Source organism: Schistocerca cancellata, chromosome 10, assembly GCF_023864275.1.
Source record: "Schistocerca cancellata isolate TAMUIC-IGC-003103 chromosome 10, iqSchCanc2.1, whole genome shotgun sequence".
Taxonomy (NCBI): Eukaryota; Metazoa; Arthropoda; class Insecta; order Orthoptera; family Acrididae; genus Schistocerca; species Schistocerca cancellata.
The window spans coordinates 163111097-163131560 of record NC_064635.1 but is presented as its reverse complement, the minus strand read 5'-3'; positions in this window follow the sequence as shown (position 1 = coordinate 163131560).

The following is a 20464-nucleotide window of genomic DNA, read 5'->3' as shown; positions in this document are numbered from 1 at the left end:
TGTTACACATTACCACCCTCTTCAACTGTCGGCAGTCTCTGTCAGTCAACAGACAAAGTCGGCCTGCTCGCTTTTGTGCTGTGCGTGTCTCTTCACGTTTCCACATCAGTATCACGTCGTAAACAGTGGACCTAGGGATGTTTAGGAGTGTGGAAATCTCGCGTACAGACGTATGACACAAGTGACACCCAATCACCTGACCACGTTAGAAGTCCGTGGGTTTCTCGGAGCGCACCATTCTGCTCTCTCACGGTGTCTATTGAAGTCGCTGATACGGAGTACCTGGCAGTAGGTGGCAGCACATTGCACCTAATACGAAAAACATATGTTTTTGGGGGTGTCCGGATACTTTTGATCACATAGTGTATACTCTGCAAGACAATACGATAGGTGTGATAGGTTACATAGTACGCCAGTATTAATAATTTGTGGTTTCATTTTTCGATCGACCATATTTACAAAGATATTAGAGATTTTCAGAACAAAGACACGAGTGTGCAAACTTAGCAACTTTATATTTCGTTCCGGTAAATTCCCGATTCCTTAGAGAATCGATCTCCCGTATATAATACAGCATTAAACGTCTGATTACTTTACAAAAGATATTTGGCGCTAAGAAAGCGAGAAAATTTTTAGAAAAGGTTTGAAATTATGTTTAAGACTTGTTGGAAGTCGCTAAGTGGTCAAATTATCAAACACTGGATGAGTGTAGTTTCAGTAATTCGTGCTCCATTTCAATCAAAAGCTATTTTTCATGCATCTCAATGTCTTTGAGAAAGTTCAAAGAAGAGGAGCACAGTTTGTATCATCGAGAAGTACCGATGAGAGTGTCACAGACGTGATACAGGATTTGGGGTGGAAATCTTTAAAATAAAGGCGATTTTCGTTGTGGCAGGACCTTCTCGCAAAATTTCAATCACCAGCTTTCTCCTCCGAATGCTAAAATACGAAGTTGGTTTGAAAAGCTCTAGGAACGGAATAGAAAAAAAAGTATTTACATAACTGAAACTTTTTTAATTTTTCAATGTAGTCTCCTTGTAGGTTAATGCGCTTGGTCCAACGATGTTCCAGTGCCTTAATTCCATATCGAAAACGTTTCCTCCAGGCCTGCAAAATAGTTGTCAACCCCGGCTATTAATTCTTCATTTGAAGTGAATCTTCGTCCACGAAGAAAAATTTTCGGTTTTGGGAAGAGACGGAAGTCTGACGGAGCCCTACCAGGTGAATAAGACGGATGTGGCAACAATTTTGCCATGGCATCGGCACATGTGTGCGGGCGCGCATTGTCTTCTCGCGGCACCCATCTTGCAGAATCTTCAGTTAAAATGTGATATACCCTTTCAGATGACATCTGGCAACCGTGAGCAATTTCACGCTCTTTCGATCGGCCATCCTCCATGACCATTTTGTGAACTTTTGTAATGATTTCTGGAGCAGACGTCTTGGCCGACCACTGCGCGAATCATCATCTAATCACTCCCGACCAAATTTAAATTCATTTCTCCACTTGGCAACAGTTGAATATGAAGGAGCGGAGTCCCCCAGTGTATTTTGGAAATCAGCATGAATGTCATGTGCTGTCATAGCTTTCTTTACAAAGTACTTAATCACTGCTGGAATCTCGATTTTTTCCGTCTTCTCAAATCACTACGTGGGAACAACAGAGCCACGTCACCGCCACAGCTCTCTTCCCACACCTACAAATCCATGATCCGCCCCATCCTTTGTTATGCCAGCATCGCTTGGATTTCCGCCCATCCCCAGTTCTATAAAGCCCTCCAAATCCTCGAAAGCCATGCACTCCGCCACGCCTTCCGCATCCGCCTTCCTTCCCCCACGCGCATCCTCTATGACCTCATCCCCTTCCCCCACCTTCTCCTTTTCCTTGAACACATCTGCACACTATATATTGTCCGCCACCTTGATCCCCCTCACCCCCTGGTGTCTCCCTTCCTCTCCACTCCCAACCAGTTGCCGCGCCTTTACCGTTGTGTCCCTCCCTCTCTCCATCTCCACACCCTCCATCTCCTTTCCCAACACAACTTCCACCGTCTACCCCTCCCGGATGATGAGCTTCGCCCTGACATCTACCCTTCCTACCAACTCTAACCCCCTCTTCCTGCCTCCTCCTCACGGCTCCCTCTCCTCTCCCTCCATCCTTCTGAGCGGATTTCCCCTCCTACTCCCTCTCCATCTCTTGTGCCTTCTTTCAGTGTCTCTGCGCTCCCTCCTGCCCTGTCTTCCCTTTTCCTCTCCCGCCCCACGTGTCTCCTGCCTCTTAGTGAACCCACGGTTGCCCCTCCTCTCTTCATCCCGCCGCTTCCCCAGCTGCCCCATGCTCTCCCCTCCTTTTCCATCCTCTCTGACCTTTCCCTCGGCAGGTCCCACCTGGTAGTTTTATTCTTCGTCGTGTGTGCTCCAAGTGGGTTTTAAGTGTGTTGTTTCGGATCGTTTTTAATACTGTGGCCAACTTTTAACCTGTGCGTGCGCATCCAGTGTCTTCTCTGTGTTTTAAGAATCGCCAACTGTGTTTTTTTTAACTTTCTGGTGACTTTTTTAACTGTCCCCCATGAACGTCTACACGTCAGTGTATTTTTACCTCCATTTTCTCCACTTACTCTGTTTTATGTTCCCCTTTTTTATCTCCTTATGTATGTATTATTTTATTCTTGTTTTAGTTGTCGTGTCACTCGGCTGAAGAGCGGCGGATTGTGCTGCTGACAGCCCTCCCCTGCCCATATGGGGCAGGGGAATGAAATTACAATAAAGAAAAAAAAATCTCTTCCCACTGACGTGGCAAGTGTTTACTGGCAACAGACCAATGAATACCATGTGAAGAACTCCTTGCCCTAGCGCTGACCTCTTGTGGTGATTCGGAGAACTTTCTAAACCACACTCGCATTTTGTTGACGCTGATCTACTTAGGGAGAAACGATCGTAATAAAATACAGGAAATCAGCTCCCGCACGGAAGTATGTAAGTGATCTTTTATTCCGTGCGCTGTTCGAGAGTGGAATAATAGAGAATTAGTGTGAAAGTGGTTCGATGAACGCTCTGCCAGGCACTTAATCGTGGTTTGCGGAGTAACCATGTAGGTGTAGATAATGCTCTGTGAACTTCAATGGCTCACTGTTTAGAAGATATGAAAGCGAGACGGCGAAGGGCTGAACGTGGTCTCGACGGGAGTTTTGTGCGTTGTTTTGGTCGTAGAGTTTGAGAGCGTGTGTTAGTGTGCGTGTTTCAGCCGGCAATCGCATCGGCGGACAGCGTTGGCTCCTTGCGGATGCTCTCACCGTTGCATAGCGAGCGCTGCGTTAAGCGCGCGTCTCGTAAATCACAGCCAAGCGTGCAGGCGGCGGTGTGTGTCGGCGCGCAGGCCTTTCGCAGAAGCGTTGCCCAGTTCTCCCGCCCCGCGCCACTTCCGGTCTAAGTGTGGAGTGTGAGCGGGCCTTATCTCTCACCTCACTTATAGCCACAAAAATTCCAGGCACAGTCTCGCACTGTGGACGCAACCGCTGGCAGCGTTCGTCATTTCTCTGTCCTTTCAAGTGCACGTACGCCTCTTCTTCTCCCATTACGTACTATAAACTAAATAATATGGGCGAAAAAAATATTGTAGGGAGCACATTGTGTTCATGTGGGAGCGATCTAGATGCTTGTAAAACAATAAACTGGTAGCCAAGATTGCAGGAATTCTTTTTATTCCATTATCGATTTCGGCGGAACTAAAACCGCCAGCATCAGATCTTACGTCACATACAGGTCCTAAGATCCCATGATGGCGGTTTTAGGTTCGCCGAAACCGGTAATAATGGAATAAAAGGAATTCCTGCGATCTTGGCTACCAGTTTGCTGTTTTACAAGAAAAAAAATCGCAAAACCAAAAAATAATCAATGTAGAGTAATGAATTTTTTGGAATACAGTTGCTTAGGTAACTCATTTAAGTGGTTACCATTGGTTAATGTAAGCGCGAGATAAGCCACTGCAAATGTGAAATGCTGATACGTTAATAATCGGCGTAATCTCCAGAATGTTGAATGCAAGCATGTAAGCCTGCATGCAAAGTGTTGTACAGTTATCGGTCGTCAGTTTGTGGGAAGGAGTTCCGTGCCTGTTGCATTAACTAGGTCAATATATGGACGGTTGATGTTGTTTGTGGATGACGCTAGAGTTCTCGCCCGATGACGTCCCATGTCGATTGGTGATCAAGTAGGTCAAGGCAACATGTCGACTCTCTGTTGAGCGTGTTGGATTAGAACAGCGGCATGTGGACGAGCGTTATCCTGTTGGAAAAACACCTTTGAATGCTGTTAATGAATGGCAGCGTAACAGGTCGGAACACCAGCTTGAAATACAAATTTGCAGTCAGGGTGTGTGGGACAGCCAAGGGGGTACCCTTTCTATCATTCGAAACTGGATCCCAGATCACAAATCCAGATGTGGATCCAGTGTGTCTAGCCTGTAGGCATGTTGGCAGCAGGCTCTCAGCTGGCCCAACCAACACACGGACACCACTGGCACCAAGGCAGAATCAGCTTCCATCAGAAAACACAACAGACTTCCACCCTCCCTGAAATGAACTGTCGCTTGACACACAGAAGTCACAAATGAAGGTGATTTGCGGTCAGTGGAATGCACGCTAGAGGGCGTCTGGCTCAGAGATGTTCTTGATGTAACCGATTTGTAAAAGTTCGTTGTGTCGCTGTTGTGCCAACTGCTGCTCAAACTGCTGGTGCAGATGCTCCAGAGCCATGGATCATGAAAATCTGATAGCGTAGCACTAATCCCATTGCAGACTGGGGCGATCTGAGCGGCCGAGGCTAGCAAGAGCAGCGTTTATATTCACTTCTCCCACGTGTCGCTCTCGGTGTGGCGCGGTCCAATTCCACGCACCATTGGCTGACGTTTCCTCACCGCCTTCTCTGCTCTTGCATTCCGCATCTTCGTTTCGGCGCTTGTGGTCACGCCAGAACAAGTGGCCACGTGAATGTGACTGGACTGCGTATATTTACCAGCATCAATTGAAGGGTTAAAGAGAGAGTTAAGTAGGGCGCTATAGGCAGCACTATTCTCATTGCAGCTTTATGGCATACTGCGTACAGACTGGCGCTTTATTGTGCTGTGGGTTGGCAGGAGAGCCAACACCGGGTTATTAGAGGAAGCCGAAAGGCACGCGTTTTAGCTCACGCAGGCTGGCGTGAGGTCTGGAACAGGACAAGGAAATTAGACTTTAGAAAAAACGGACGTATCTGGTGGAATACTTAACTTTAATCCATAAATGGTGAACGTCGCTCTTGACGGTACATGTTTTACAGCATCAATAGTAACTGGTAATGGCGCCTTGCTAGGTCGTAGCAAATGACGTAGCTGAAGGCTATGCTAACTATCGTCTCGGCAAATGAGAGCGTATTTTGTCAGTGAACCATCACTAGCAAAGTCGGTTGTACCACTGGGGCGAGTGCTAGGAAGTCTCTCTACACCTGCCGTGTGGCGGCGCTCGGTCTGCAATCACTGATTGTGGCAACACGCGGGTCCGACGTATACTAACGGACCGCGGCCGATTTAAAGGCTACCACCTAGCAAGTGTGGTGTCTGGCGATGACACCACATATTGTTCTTCAGTTTCATGATCGCAACTGCTACCTGCTCCATTGCAAAGGGTGTTTCCACCGTTGGCTCGTTCTAATCCAGCTCCATGGCTCCCCTCAGCCTTACATGATTGTCATGTCGGTGTCAGCATCGTTGTCAGGTAAAGCCGAACGATACAGATACTTTGCTGAACCCTTCATCCCACTGTTGTATTGCAGTCTGCTCTTCCGATGGTGGACAGGAATGTTGGATCTCTGACTCCCTTTGTGATCACCTTATAGGCTTGCCCCCATACACTGAACTGCACTTTTCCCTCACAAGTTTTTCGCTGTGTGTCATTTTTTTTTTCAGGCAGCACTGTCTGATACTCTTCTTTAGGTACTCTGCCCCTAATACAAACTTTGCCTTCCCATGGCACTGCCTCCAGGAATACCATTTTCCACCCATTACTCATCTAGAAAACAACACGAACATTACCTTCTGACCACTAAAATTGTCATATTTAATTGCAAGACCTTTCAGATATTTGGAATATGAAAATGGTACACTTTTGATTAGAAAGATACTAGAAAATTAGTAAGAAAGAGTTTAACCAATATGCATTGCCCATACACACCCTGCATTTGAGTTATAAAGTCGCCGATATCTACTAAAATATCGAAATCAGATTAAATTGTATAAGCACCAAAAAATATTTAATCACTTTCTGTTGGAACGTAACACGTAATAACAATAAGTGTTAGCGGAAAATTCTGTTAGAAAGTCCAAGAAAACTATGGATGCAACATCCACCTGTGTAACCACTCACATCAAAATAAGTTTATTAATTAAATAACTCAGTATACTAGCTAATGATAGAAAATGAGAGATGTTGCTATTTCAGCCAACTTGATTCTACTGTAAAATTTGAAGTTTTCCAGGTGAACTAACTATTCAAAAAGATTTCGGGCTTGCAGCCGGTTATAGTAAACTTCATTGCATGATATTTCGGCTGGACAACTGCCAGCCATCTTCAGGTGAACCTAATGAGGACTACTGAAGACGTTTTCTTTTTTTTTTCTTTATTGTTATTTCAATACATTTAAAATAAAGGTAGGCCGGCAGTGGCCTATCTACGCCGCTCTTCGGCCACATTGAACACATACAGGCAACAGAAAGGCAGAAAAACATACAAACATGGTGGACAAATACAGGAGACTGACATAGTAAAAATAAATGAAGCCGTTCACGGGCGCACTGTTTGGATAAAAAACGTTGATCACTGTACACAACGGGGAAGAAAGAGTTTACACACATGAGCGGAGGAGCACAAACGGAGGGACACAGAAGTACTGACGCGAAAACACACACGAGCACTGGTGGCAATCTCCGGCGCACGAAGCTGCACTGTTCACGCACAACGACGGGGACCTGCCAAAGGGAAGAGGTGAGAGTAGGAGGGAGGGTGTTGATGCCAGTGGGAGAGGAGAAGTGAGGGGGACGGGAGAGGGATTCTTAATAATTTTCATGTGAAAGTGGTTGTTCGTCCACCTTCTAAGATTTCGGATTTGCTGGGATCGGTGAAGGATGATTTGTTACTACGGAAGGTGGGAATTTACAAAATACCGTGTCAATGTGGTATGGACTATATAGGACAGACAATGCGTACAGTGGAAGAGAGTTGTACAGAACATCAACGTTGCACTCGCCTACTGTAACCCAGTAAGTCTGCAGTTGCGGAACATTGTATTTCTAACTGACATTCAATGAAGAATGACAAAACTTCGATTTTGGCCACAGCAGCAACTTTTTGGGACTCCATTATCAAAGAATCCGTTGAAATACGCATTGCGGGAAATCTAATGAACCGTGACATTGGTTACCAATTGAATAACGCATGGAATCCCGCCATCTCCGAAATTTGCTACAGACGAAGAGGCCAGAAGACATCGTAGCTGCGGCCGTCCTCAGGGGCCCGGGTTCGATTTCCGGCTGGGTCGGGGATTTTCTCTGTTCAGGGACTGGGTGTTGTGTTGTCTTCATCATCACTTCATCCCCAACCGACGGCAGCTCAGTATTGCATTTCCACCGGCGAGGGCGCTGTCGCCGGCCGTGGTGGGACTTCTGCCTCCGCAAATGCAATGCATGCGCGGCATTACTATCAGTGCAGTATATAAGATGGAGCAGAGAACTTCTTCGCGTCCGCCCCGATAGCTAAATATCAGCATGACGGCCTGCCGTCCTCAGGGACCCGGGTTCGATTTCCGGCTGGGTCGGGGATTTTCTCTGTTCAGGGACTGGGTGTTGTGTTGTCTTCATCATCATTTCATCCCCAACCGGTGCGCAGGTCGCCTAATGTGGCGTCGAGTGTAATAAGACCTGCACCAAGGCGGGCGGACCTGCCCCATCAGGGGCCTCCCGGCCAATGATGCTAAACGCTCATTTCCATTTTCGCCATGCGCTTCGCCCCGCCTATCGCATCCGCATCCCCTCCCCCCTGCGGATCCTCTACGATTTAATTCCGTTCCCAGACCTCTTCCTTTTCCTCAAATGGGTACGGATCCTTTACACCTCCCGCAAACTTGATCCCCCTCACCCGCTTGTCTCTCCCATCCTTTCCCATTCCCGTCTGCTGCCGCGCCTGTACTCCCACATCGCACCCACTCTCCATCTCTCCACACTCCATACCAAGGTGGCTTCCGCCAACTCCCCCTCCCTGATGATGCCCCCATCCCCTCCATCTACCCCTCCTACCAACTTTGATCCTCCCCTTCCTCCCCCTGTGCTTTTCCTCCAGGGCACCCTCTTTCCCTTCTCTCCCTCCTCTCTTCCTCCCTCCCTCCCCTCCTCCCCCGGGCTTCCACACACCCCTTACCCTCTTCTCTCCCCCTCCCTTCTCCTCTCCCACTGGCAACACCCTCCCTCTTACCCTCACCGCTTCCCTTTGGCAGGTCCCCTGCTTTGTGTGTGAGCACTGCAGCTTCGTGCACCGGACATCGTCACCAGTGCTCGTGTGTCTTTGCGTCAGTGCTTCAGTGTCTCTCCGTTTGTGCTCCTACGTTCACGTGTGTAAACTCATTCTTCCACGTTGTGTACAGTGATGAAAGTTTTTTTATCCAAACAGTGAGCCCGTGAACGGCTTCATTTATTTTTACTATGTCTGTCTCCTGTATTTGTCCACCATATTTGTTTGTTTTCTGCCTTTCTGTTCCCTGTACGTGTTCACTGTGGCTGAAGAGCGGCGTAGATAGGCTGCTGCCGGCCTACCTTTATTGTAAAGGTATTAAAATAACAATAAAGGCCGGCCGGAGTGGCCATGCAGTTGTAGGCGCTACAGTCTGTAACCGAGCGACCGCTCCGGTTGCAGGTTCGAATCCTGCCTCGGGCATGGCTGTGTGTGATGTCCTTAGGTTAGTTAGGTTTAATTAGTTCTAAGTTCTAGGCGACTGATGACCTCAGAAGTTAAGTCGCTTAGTGCTCAGATCCATAACAATAAAGAAAAAAAGACGAAAGCGTCTTTGTCAGTCCCCGTTCGGCTCACCTGAAGACGGCTGGCTGTTGTCCAGCCGAAATATCGTGCAATGAAGTTTACGATGACTGGCTGCAAGCCCGAAATCTTTTTGAACAACTGATTCTACTGCCTTACGAACTACAGTTAATGGTGAGATTCATGAGGCACTTTGCTTGTCAATTACTTCCAGTTTTTTGGTTATTTCTGTCGTTTTAGTATCAAATTATTATTATAGTTATTATTATTACTATTTTGATTATGATACAAAAATAAAGATATGGGGGAGGGAGAATTACGCTATTCATGCATATAAAAAGTGACAAAGGAGAAAATACCTCTGTTTATTTTAATAAATTTTGGCTTGGCTTAATGCGTTCTAAGGGAGTAATTGAAATATATGGGAAGATTCGCATATGTTTTAGGACTTTTTATGGTAGATAAGTGGACTTGCATATTTGGAAATACTTAATGTGTGACTAATGCCAGATACATAGTGATGATGATTTAATGTCAGACTGTAGAACACTGTAAATAGTTGGGCATGCCTACACAAACATTTGGAAAGGCAATGGCATCCATGTCCAACTATACATTACGTAAAAAATAAGCTGGTCCTAGGGTTTATAGCTGCTTCAGCAATAAATTTCAGTTTGCATAGGAGGTAGGAATCACAAATTTTGTCACTGAATACTTTGTGTCCACGTTAATGAGTCACTCCACAGGGAACTAGATTCTCAATTGCTCACCAAAAACCTAAGGAGGAAGCCCAATCTTATATTAGACAATAAGAATTTTGAATGGTTTAAAATCAACATTAATTCCATCACTTTGTTGACTGTAAAGTAATAATAATTTCAGGCAACAGATTTATAACTGTTAACGTCTTTTTCTTTCATGTTTCCTAGGTCTGCATCAGCAAATTGATGTCCATTTCATCGTGATTGAAGCAGAAACTATACAAGAAACGAATCTACTCTTACTGACTAATTGCTGCTTCACTAAAGATGTCCTGTCAAAGCAATGGTGATCACGAGGGGCAGAGGACACTCAGCAGTCACTCTGGGATTCGTAAGTCGCTTACGGACTCCGGGCATCAGTTCCAAATTCGAGGCCCTAGGATACAGACCATTCCAAGGGCTAAAGCTCATGCTATGCTTGCCTACACACTTCCTGTAGCGCAGGGCACATCTTTCTCAGTCATTCATACACAGACAGAAGCTGTCCAACCAATTTACACCCTTTCCAAGATGACTGAAGACAATCACTTCAGTCGCAAACCTAACTCGGCTCCAGATAAACTGCTGGTTGCAGAAAATAGATCTACAGAAGTCATGTATCCAAACCATCCACCTGTTGCTGATTTCCAACCGCAGCTTGGCTACAATTTGTCTGATATCTATGGACAACATATTCTCACTCACGGTCCTATCCCACCTCTAAGACAGATGATGATTCGTGGTCCTCAGTCTACAGTTGCACATACCCCTACAACTTTTGCTGTCATGGGAAATGGCCCCAGGGTGTCTAACATACTCCAGCAAACAAGGTATCCTACAGAAGTTAATTCAGTAGGTCACATTCGGCAATTACACGCTGAGATCCCAGCACGAAATCCAACAGGCACTCCAGGGCGAGGAGGCGCACAGGTAGGGGGACGTCCTGTGCAGTATGTGGTAAACCCGAGTGGCATCAGTGAGCAGCAGCATGCAGTGGCACCAGTGTCAAAACATCAAGTGTATACTCAGGGTCCAGTAGGAAATATAGCAAGAGCTCAAGGGCATGACGCCACACAGCTGCTTGGACCTCCTGTGCAGTATGTGAGAACTCCCTGTGCTATTAATGTCCAGCAGCAAGTTGACGTATCAGCCACTAAATATGGAGCACATATTATCACATCTCGTGGCATAATGCCCACTGAAGCCCAGATTCTTTTGACAGCAGCAAATGGAACTGAACCTATACGGCAGTATGAACTGAAGATGAACACACCAAGAGTTGGTCCAATGCAGCAGCAACAAACTGGCTATGCAGTGCAGCAGACTTACAATCCACCTACTGAGCATGATATTGCATTGAAGACAGGAGTAAACTGTAATGTTGCACAGCCATCAAGAGCTTTCTCTGGAGAGGACCAGATTCGACCAGCTATTTGTGTACTGTATAAAGCAGCCCAAGCAGACCACAATCCGATTGAAGAACCTGAAAGAAGGCTTCCCAAACAGGATTTAGCTGTACCTATTAGCAGACAGACGTCAGTGGCACCAAGAATTGCATCAGACGTAATCCCTGTTACACAAGTCCCAAAAGTCGTTCAGCCAGTCGGTAATGTGGCTGGCAGAGATCAAGTAAATTATCCCACCTGCGCTAATTTCCCACCACAGGAGCTAACAAACACCCTTAGCTACAATATTACATCAAGTAGCCAAATGCCGTCCACAGTAGGAGATACACCTGAGGTGACGTCAGAGGGGGACAATTTCAGCTTTGCTAATACACTTCGGGCACAAGCACAAGAAATAATTAAACAGCGTGCCTCAGATCCAAAATACCACAGTATACCGAGAAAAGCTACCAAACTTATATTTTCGGATCGGGAACCAAGAGATGATACCGAAATGCAGACATGTGTTGTTAATATATTCAGAAATGAAGGAGAAAGTGATACCAATCCTGAGCATACTTTTCAACCACAAGATCAGGCTGAAACCAGGGCAGGAGATGTTTCTGTGCTCACATGCGTCTCTGAAGTTCCTGAACGAGAGCAAGACAATGTGCAGACGGTTACTGCCCAACAACAGGCACTTCATCCAGTCTGTAAGTCGAGTGACAAACTTGAGGAAGTACCTTCCCAGCAGAAGCTCGACTCAGCCACAGGAAACCAGATGTCACTGAAGGCAGATGCTAATGCTGCAGCCTTCCATTCCTCTACATCTAAACCTCAATGGGACACTGTTGGTCCTACAGTTCATTCCTACATATTTAATGCCAGAAATAACTGTTACATATCCAGAGAGGAAGTATACCAAACCATTCATCAGACAACTCGAAACACATCCAACGTACACCCTGAGAATGAGGAACTGAGCTCTATCATAATTATCAATCCATTTGATGCAAATACTTCTGACACACCAAACATGCACAAGGAGACATCATTTGTAGGACAAATGGAATCTGGTGATTCATTCGTGAAAAATAATTCTTCCAAAGCACTAAGCAGTCAGCTTGGAGTATCCCAGGCAGCTGGCACCCCAGGTAACATGCACAGAGAAAATCGTTCCAATGTTGGATTCACATTGCCACATGCAAGACAAAAGTTATCACGGTCCAGAGAGAGCCCAAAAGTGATGTCTAGTTGGATGACTAACACTGATCTAGAGAGCACACGTAAAGCTGTTAATCAGCAACATAAAATCACTGAGTCCACAGCAGGAAGCCAGAAACGCCATTATGTTCGTAGTGAGTTGTCTACACCAGCAGCCAAAAAACGGATTATGTTTCGCCTAGGAACTGAACTGCAATGTGCATCATCATCGACAACTTTTTTGCCACAAGATATCGACTCTAACACTCTAAGCGTCAATCGACAGACAGCTGATAATACATTGGGATCAGGAGCTTTCGCTGTCACTACTGGAAATATCTTACGCTACTCTGATGAGGATATAATGGAACATGAGTCTATAAATGGCGCTGGAATGGTTTTAGACAGCCACCCCTTGAAGAAGGAAAAGGAAAAAGAAATAACAACTGATGAGAGACAGGAAACAGTATTAGATGTAGGCATTTCTGTGGTCCAGAAGCTTCATTACGAACATGAGCAAGATGATCATGGCAAGAAAAATGCTATTGTGCTAGAGAGCGAGAATGCTACAGAGGAATACTCCAATGGAATGATGGCCATTTCCCAGCAGTTGGACGAGGATATTAGTGACTATGAGAAAGCTACAGACAATGTTGATGATGTTAGTACCGATAGTGAGGAAACTTCTGCTTCACATGATGATGACTGCAATATGGAACTGGACGAAACTGAAACACAGACAGCAGAAGATGAGGAGGAGGAGGACTCTGATGACTTTGATGGACCCCCTGTTACAGCCTTCCCAGAACACCAACAGGTAACAGAGGAGCAGAAGGTTGATTTCCCACCAGATGTTCCTCAGCAAGACGAGGAAGAGTCCATAAGTGATGAGTACGAAACTGATATTGACACAGATAGTGATTCAGGTTTATCTACAGATAAAGAGATGGGATTTGTCCCCTCCTGCGTTGCAAAATGTACACGTATGTTGAAGCGAGCATCATATATATTGCAGTTAGTTAGGGAAGACATTATTGCACTTCAGAATGAACCGTCAGATGACTCATCTATAGTCCAGGCACAAATGTTGGAAGACATCCTTGTTGAACATGAGCTTGTAGTTGAAACTCAATATGCGGAATGCACTAGCACATCTAATGTTCATGCAAGTGGAAGTATGGGAAAGAAACATGAAGTCGTCCCCACAGTGGGAGATGTCCCTAACAAAACTTCCAATGTAGCCCCTGTAGCCTTCGAACCTCAGACGAAGATCTGTCAGGACACAATGACTGAAGATAGTGGTCTGTTCCGGGTACCTGCTATTAAACAGGAGGCGAGAGATTTTAATGTTGAAGATGAAAGTGATACACTGTATGAACAGAGGGAAAATGAGTGCGAACCAATAGAAGGAAAAGACAGTTCTGGGACTGAAATGGGGTCTCATCATGCACAGGACAAGAATATGGACAATGACATAAACTGCAATGTGACTACTGATAATGAAGCAGCTCAAGGCAACATTACATCCACTGTAGAAGATGTAATTACAGAGTGTAATGAGGCGCAGCTGAGAGTAGAAAATGAGAGAAACAGTCCATCTGATGACACTGATCACAACTACAGCGAATCATCTGACATTTCTGATGATTTCTTCTTTTAATTTCAATCAGCAAGGAACTTACTGATGAGAAAGGAACAATTTGAGATGTTAGGTATATGAAGACAACAAATATGCTTCAAAAAATATAAAAGTAATGGAGACCAATTAATAACACAAAATAACATTTGCAGTAATTGCATTTACTATCCAAATTATACAACTGATTAGATTGAAACTTGAACATAATTCATTCAGAGATGGTTATATATTTAATCTGATGAAAGTGAATTTATCATTTTATTTGAAATACCTAAGTGATGATAATTGATGTTATATTTCAGCCAAAATGTAACTATGCAGGCTAGTGATAAGATTGTTCCTTTTTTTCTAATGTTAGAAACTATTCGTACTAGAAAGTGTTAAAACCTGGACAGATTCATTGTGAAAGCTGCACTATCATTGAACTTCAATACTATATTTTATATGTAACATAAAGAACAAGACTTATTTTGTCTGTGGGAAAATTAATATGGAGAGTCCTTTGGGAGGATGTGTAGTTCAACTCAACCACTTTGATAATTGTATCAGTGATTATACAAGAAAATTTTAAAATAATGTAATGAAATTTCGTAATTATTAGTTAGTAAGAATGTGACACAAATATGAAGTGTCACCTTTTTCTGTGTTGATTACTTCACCAATACGTAAGGTTTCAGTGTTAACGAAAATTGTATTTTAAAACAACATCATAACTTTAACGGTTTAAATGGCGTCTAGAATAGACAAGTACGTCCAGCTTAAAAAAACAGACCTTCAGCTCTTGGTTTAGTTGAATTTGGCCACTTGAAATCTCTTTTATGTCTCTGTCTGTCTGTCTCTCTCTCTCTCTTACACCCACCCACACAAACACTCATAACCACATTCATAGACACACACATACACACACTCGCAAAGTGAGTTTTGTGCATAATTAATGTACATTTGATTTGCATTTGTACATAATCTACAAAGTACTGATGGACAGTTAAATCGATTCATATGCTTTTAAATATTATATATGTGTAGTTATATAGGATATTTCAGAAATAATATGTGCTTTATTGTATTTACTGACAGCACATGAAAGAATTAAATTTCTGTTAGTGGGGCATCCACAACTGTTATGTAAATTGTTCGTAAGTGAAACTTTTGTTACAGCTGGGCAAAATTTTTATTGCTGATGTTATACACAACCTGGTTTCAGCGACTTGCCTCCACCTTCCATTGCAATTGTAAATTAAAAATGAAACCATATCAATGAACAGTAAGCCCCAAGAAAAAGCTACCAGTAGCTTGAAAACAAACAAGGTCAAAAAATATATATAGACAGCAATGAACAAACGTACAATCAGTACAAAGTGTACAAGTCTAAGTTAATTTAAAAGACAGCACATCTGCCATGCATGGCTTATCAGAGGTAGTATGGAAAAGTGACTACGCTAAAACCATCTTTCAAATGTGCCTGACATAAGTCAACCATATGTTGCAAGTGCCAGCAAGGACCTAGAGTGGATGGCCAACTGATGCCTGTCATTGATAGGCAGCTGTCTACTGCTTATACGTTTTTTGACCTTATTTTCTTTTGTATTACTGGTACCTTTTTCATGTATTGTACTGTTCAGACATATGGTTTTATTTTTTATTTACAGTTGCATTTGAATATGGGGCTGAGACCCAGAAAACAGGTTGTTTAAGACTTAAATAAAAATAATATGGTACCAATATAGCGGAAGTTTCAGTTATGAACAATATGAAAGACTGATATGACCCATATAGCGATATAATTTATTAAATTAATGCCAGAAATCAGGTACCTTGTATATTAATATTTTGTAATGTACCAGGAGGAATTTCTGTCTCGTATACTCATCAGTCTTTTTTCTGTGCAGAATGTCAGTTTCTGTAAACCACAGTTTGTCTGCAGTGTATCGTAATAACTAAATCATGTAGAACACAAGAATTCAAGGCATGTGACTGATAGTTTAATAACAGTCACCAATTAGCATCACAATTACTGGAAAAACACACACCAATTCAATTGCTTCACTATATTTACATATAGAAGTGATTACGTTAAGAAAAGTTTGACAGTCAGATAAGTAAATGTATTCTCTGTAGTTCCTCTCTGTTTACGTTTTAAGTTCTGATTCACTGACTGATACTTTAGACTATTAATTTACCACTGAAATGATAGAGCTTACATATCAAATGTTTTAATAGATTATTTCCTGTTAGAAATATCAGTACTTGCAGTTACATATGATATGCATCAATCTGTAATAACACAAATGTGTACAGAAACTAATGTATTTGAATAAATAAGTTTCTTATAGTAAAGAAATATGGGATTGAAGGAGAAAAATTTGAGCCAAACTCCAGGCAATGACAACAAACCTTATAGACATTTCAAGTGGTTCTCAGGTAAACAGATGTTGACTGCTTTATACAGGTATGTAATTGGGCAGAGTATGTCAATGTTGATTTTCTCCTCAGTATGCTGTCAATTTGATAGCGATTTGGTGTTGGTGTGTAGGTAATTTTCATTGTAAAGATATTTCATTTTATGCCACATCCTTTCTTTTATTTGCCCCTTCCCTGCACTTTCTTGCTGTCATAGTCAATTTACTTTTCTTCTGAATGGCATCGTTTTGCTTTTCTATAGCCTACACAGGAACTTTGACTTCCTAGTTTATCTCCTTCTTTTTTTCTCCTCCACATTCTTGTTTAGTTTTATTCTGTATAGCACACCCTCCTTCAGTCTTTTACTTTGTGTTCCTTATGTTCTTTATGTTTACTCATTACGAGTTCTTCGAAACTTTCTTTTTCACTTTTTTATTAACTTATAAATATGTTTTGTACAGTAAAACCTGTATTTTTGAACCGTGTGAAATTGATCCCTTCTGTCGTGTTTTTTACTCACTTTGCATGCAGGTTATGAATGATACACTATAACCACTGATATATTTCGATGTATTTTTATCCTAAATGCAGAAATAATGGTTCCTTGATCTATTACCAAAACATTGTGAAAAGTTTTTTTTTATTATATGAACCTAATCGTGTCTAGTTTTTGGATGAAAACCCTTAGCAAAGAATATGACACATTTACGAGACAAAATATAGTTTTATCGTTTTACTCTGTTAATTACCCGCATTGTTTCATGTTACAGTATTACATAATCTATGTATAGATGTGTTACAAACGTTTTTACACTCTTGAGTCGCATAAGCTATTCATCTCAAATATTTTCACAACTTTTGAGTTTATCGAAAGCAGTTTTCTGACAAATGATAATTGGCAAATGTGTAAGTACATTTCATTATGACCAATGTTCATAACTTTTTATTTACTTAGTTATTTAGGCAAATATATTTTCTTTTCATGTTCTATACAGTTTCATAAGTGAAAGGGAATTTACTAAATGTGAATGCCAAGAATTCTGGTCTATTGTTATGTGCTATTAACTAGTGTTTGCGGACAAGAAAAGGTTAAACTACACTATCTGACAGACCTGATTATCTTATATAGCACGTTCCTCAGTCCTCCTTTTGAAAATTTTGCTGACGACTGTAAAGTCAATCTCTATTTACTCACTTCTGATTGTACTTTTACTTGAAAGAACATTTTTTGGCTACCTACAATGCTCCTAACAATATACAGTTAAATGCAGGTGACTTGTTAGATATACACTGAGGTGTTGAAACATCAGACTCAAATTGTTGTTCTGTAGCATTTGTTTGTAATACTTCACTGAACATTTCATATAGATTTAAGTGTTGTTCTGTAACAGTTGTTTGTAATTCTTTACTGAAATTTTGATGTAGAGCTTTTATCTGTAATACTTCACTGAAGTTTTAATATATAGTTTTTGTGAATAATTATGTTGTTCTGTATACAAATAAACTTCTTTATTGATATAAGGCAGTACACTTTAAGAAACAGTAACAAATGTGTATCCTAAAGGGAATCTTATAACCTTGAATGTAACATACTCTGCTTTGTATATCAGTCTAAATGAAATAAACTTTAATTCAATAAATTAAACTTTATTTGTACACCACTTTCTTTGTCCGCCTTTGCTTATACTTTTTCCCCATTGGTATATCCGGACACAACTGTTTCACTGATGAGAAATGAAAACAAAAACTGTAATGACTGAACTTTTCTGTCTCAATAAAAACTATTGAGAATATGTAACAGAAATCCGTAAATTATTCTTCATATTTTCAGCTAAGAAAGAGTTGGAATTAAAACAATGAAACAAGCATTTAATCTTTTCCTTTTGAGGTATTTAACAGGTAATAGCATTTCCAGAATAGCAATATTTTGCAGTTAGTTTCGTGTCGTTCGTGTCTCACTCTTTTCTATTATTATTATTTTTTGCGTAACAATGCATATATGAAAAGAGCCGCGAAATACATTTTAGTAATGCTGTGCTATGAATTTCTTTATCATCATTACTTTTTAACAAAACAGAATATATTGAGTTCTTATTGTTCTGCATCTGGCCCTCTATTAAAGGAACATTTTAAGTGACTGTAACTCATTCTAAAAATCAACATATCTTCCCTACTTTATAGTTATTGAAAATGAAAATTACTTTGTTATGAATACTGATGTTCCAGTTCGTATGATTGTTCAACAACAAGATTTTGCAGTGGATTTTGTTTCTCGGTAAAACACCATTCAATACCACGACTAGCACAAGAACATGAGACTCTTATTGAAAAAATATGTTTTCACTATAAAGTTTGCCAGATCAGAACCGAGCACAGCAAGATTCCTATTAGATTTTGAAGGTACATTATCTTTTTTTTTTTACTGTTAGTTATATATTCTCAGCAGCACGCGTCAACCTGCAACACATCATAAAATCTGCTGCTCTGCACTGCAAGTCCGGAAGCTAAAAGAAATAATATTTTTTCACTATTACTTTCCCGCTTCCTTGCGGTATGATAGATTCTATTTGAGGTAGTTTGAATGCGCCACGGCAGCGGCTCTTTCGTTCGCTGCGCAGCTCGGCACCATAGATAATATTTAAATAACTGAAAAATGTCTCAACAGGATGGGATAATATGCAAGCAAGCTATAACAATTAATAATGCAAGTTTTCATTTAAATAACTCTATTCAAACATTTAAATACGTTAACTGTTACACACCTTTAAAATGCACACATAATGGCGTACTTCTTTCAGTCTTGACAAAAGAATGCTACGCTAGCGTACAATACAACGTCACAGGATATCCTACTCGCTTAACTCCAAGAAGAAGAAGAGGACAGAGAAATTAATGTTCGTCATGTATTATATACTAGTTACATATTCTAATCTTTGTTTGATATTTATCGTCTGTGGTGGTTTCATTACTCGCCGACGCAGATATTCTCTAAAATAAATAATAAAAAAATACATAATTTTATACAATAACACAATATGATACATATAATTTTCTCGTTACTATGTAATATGTTTTTTTCTACTAGACGTTACATTAGGCAGATAACTAGAAAGAAAAATGAGTCATATAAATGAAATGAAAGTTAAGTACGATAAGTACTATATCTAAATGAAAATACAGTTTATATCAATCAGATGATATAAATAAAACACTGATTGTTGACCACAATCAACTCACTCATTTATTGCTTGCATATTGAGTAGTAATACACAAATCATTATATAATAAGCAATTGATGCTGGCTTCAAATCTATGTGCTAACGTGCAATGAGTCTCATACAGTAATCATTCATAAAGGTACACTGAACCTATTTAGGCAAAGCCCCATGACTGGAGGAAGGTTTTTCTCATACTATAGGATATATATTGGTGCTAATATGTCAAGCATTATGACGCAGAATCAGTCAGAATAGACAACAGACATAAAACAGTATTTGTAAATTTATCAATTGGAGACATAAAACCTGAAAATGAGTCTGTGATCATAATTTGGCACTTTATTTTACAGGTCCAGCTTAATGACACAAACTTTTACACTTCACTATTACCGGTTTTGGCTACTGCCATCTTCAGAACTCTTACAAATAAAAACAGTATGTAACCAACTAAGTTCAGTTTGGTAATGCTAAATCTGTAAAAGGCCTGGTGCTACACAAGAAAGATAAAAAGTCTTCACATGTTTAACAGCCATGTATACAAACCATACATATCATAAAATATTCTGATATAGTATCAATGTCAAACTAAACATAGTAAGTGGTGGTGATTATCAGAATGCTTCTGGTATTTATACAAAAAACTTAGTCCAGCACAGGGCTTTATAGTCAAAATCGCAAATTTAATGGTTAAAATACAGTATGCATAGTCATTAATTAAAACAACTTTTCATGGGAAACGAGCTGTGACCTAGTAGTCAAGGGAAGGGAGGATTCGGTTATGATTGTGGATGGGGCCATAATCAGTTACTATTGGTTGCCTTTT